This window comes from Aplysia californica, unplaced genomic scaffold, assembly GCF_000002075.1.
Source record: "Aplysia californica isolate F4 #8 unplaced genomic scaffold, AplCal3.0 scaffold00033, whole genome shotgun sequence".
Lineage (NCBI taxonomy): Eukaryota > Metazoa > Mollusca > Gastropoda > Aplysiida > Aplysiidae > Aplysia > Aplysia californica.
This window is the reverse complement of record NW_004797303.1, coordinates 1,836,819-1,839,358: the sequence shown is the minus strand read 5'-3', so window position 1 is coordinate 1,839,358 and position 2,540 is coordinate 1,836,819. Positions and strand designations below refer to the sequence as shown.

Below are 2,540 nucleotides of genomic sequence, written 5' to 3'. Positions count from 1 at the left end.
AAAAAGGCACCGAAATCAAAATATAAAAAAAAACCCACGAAAAAAAAAGACACAACAAAAACATTTACACGAAAAACGAAGTAAAAGGTAATCTCTCTTCCTCCTCCCCCCCCCCCCCTCCCCCGTCCAAACCCAAACTAACATCACTAAAAGCACCTGTCTAGATACTAAACGCCAGACTTCTAAATTTAAAAACCCGCCGAACACAGCTTCTAAAACGATCGTTAAGTTTCTATTTCAGGCTTTTTGATAGTGCTGGGCGGCCAGGTTCCCGACTATTGAAAGCTAGGAATCGTAGGAATCGACTCCGAACCCAATTACTTACTTTCTAAGGATGTGATTTTTTTCCGGTGGTTACCTGGTTGGCTCCGAACATCTTCAGGATTTAGGATAACCTTGATTTCGGAACACTACAAAGCATCAATTTTTATATTTGAAAAATAAATTCTAAAAGAAAAGAAGAAAATTTTAAAGATTATAGTAACTGGTAACCGTTGGTTTATGTAAAAAGGAGTCGGAACTTTTCTTCCGTAGCATTTATCGTAGGAATCGGTTCCAGAATTGATTCCTCGCCCAGCTCTACTTTTTGACATTGCAAAGTACAGGTTTGGGGAGCTGTGGCGATTTATAAACTTCGAGAGGCCCCCCACTAACGTTTCAGATAACACTTGTTTGCTGAAACGATATAAAAACTGTCCATCGAAGCCTCGAAATTTATGAACACCGATTAATAACTTATTTCGTATCAGGTGTCTATCTAAAATGTTCATTTTATGTCCACTGTTAAGATGGTCAATTCGGGTCAACTAACTATCGCAACCTCGAAATCTATGACCGTCGATTAGTAGGTCATTTCGGATCAACAGTCTATCGAAGCCTCGAATTTTATGTCCATCGAGTAAGTCATTTTAGTTCAACTGTCTATCGAGGCTTCGAATTTTATGACCATCGATTGATAAGTCCTTTCGGATCAAGTATCTTGCAAAGCCTCAAAATTTATGATCACCGATTCGCAAGTAATTTTAGATCAGCAGCAGTTGAGATTCTCGTGTTGGTATTTATGCAGCGACAGTTTGAACTTTTTTTCCTGTAAAAGTTTACTTCTTGATCTTGGAATTCTAAAACCCTTCTATATGACTAAGAATATAGGACAATTGCTAAAGACAGCCACAGCAGAATAAATGCAAAAGAAATGCGATTTCTTAGGAGATTGCGGACATAAAAATTTCTCCATCATATTTAATAGGTGTAACAAACAATGACAAATACGAATTTGTCTTATTTTTTTTTCAATATGGACTGGTTAGAATATTATAAAATAACATAATTTTCAATATAGTTATCAAAGTAACGCAAAGAATTATTAGCTAGAGGGCATAACCGAATCACTTGAAAACAACAGCTCCACCAGAACCAACAAAACCAGAATCTATAACAATAGCACCACCATGAATATCACTTCCACAAACAACAACAACAACAACAACAACAACAACAACAACAACAACAACAACAACAACAACAATAATAACAACATTAAAGGAGGGGGTACACCTGAAGGCTATCTCGCTTGTTAGTGGACCGATTTTTACCACATTTCACACATATAACAAGCATAGTAAGAAGTCTTAAAATTCGCAATCAAATTTGAGAAGAAAATTTCATTTCCATGGATACGGCAGCCATATTGGATTTTGTTGACATGTCTTACGTAATGAATACTGCACTTACTGCTTATGGAAATTGAGTGTTTTCTTGCATGCGTGTTTACAAACATTAGATCTAAAAATTTGTTTATCCTTATTTTCTTAAACGAATTATGAAAATGTTCATGTATTTTTTCCTTAGGTTGTATTCAAGTCTACAACAAACAAAAAAACCCCGTGAAAATCCACACTCAAAACACCACCAACAAAAATCAATTCCATATATCAAATATTCAACAGAACTTTTTTAGTATTACATCTTGTCTTCATTCTGTGCAAATTTCATGAAGACTGGATGAAAAATGGTGGAGTTATTATAAAAAAGTATAGAAAAAAGTCGCGTTTTGAGAAAACTGCCGATAAAGAAAAATAAAATATTGACTTTATGAGGAAATGGTGGTGACAAACATGCCCGGTATGGGAAGAAATGAGGTTTTTGGGGCTTCTTATGCAATGAAATAGTTGTAGGAGAGGCTGAGGAAGCTAAAAATGCCTACAACTCAAATTCCATAATTTTGAGCGGAATCGGGACTTTGCCCCCCCCCCCCCCCTTTAACAACAAAAAGCAGCAACAAAAACAATAACAGCAACGGTGCCAACATCTTCAGCAATGATAACAAAAAATAATTACAGCAACAGCAACAACAACAGCACACACACACACACACACACACACACGTAAACAAACACACACACACACACACACACACAAACACACACACACACAAAATACACACAAAACACACACACACATACACACACAAAACCACACATGCAAACACACACAAACACAAGCCCAAAACAGAAACACACACAAACACGCATACACACAAA

General features: G+C 36.5%; 1 protein-coding gene across 1 annotated transcript in view; it reads right to left on the bottom strand.

Annotated features, from left to right (window-relative positions):
* The window catches only part of LOC101849430 (neprilysin-1), a 36,087-nt gene that overhangs the window by 14,139 nt on the left and 19,408 nt on the right, over nt 1–2,540 (bottom strand). The window lies entirely within an intron of this gene.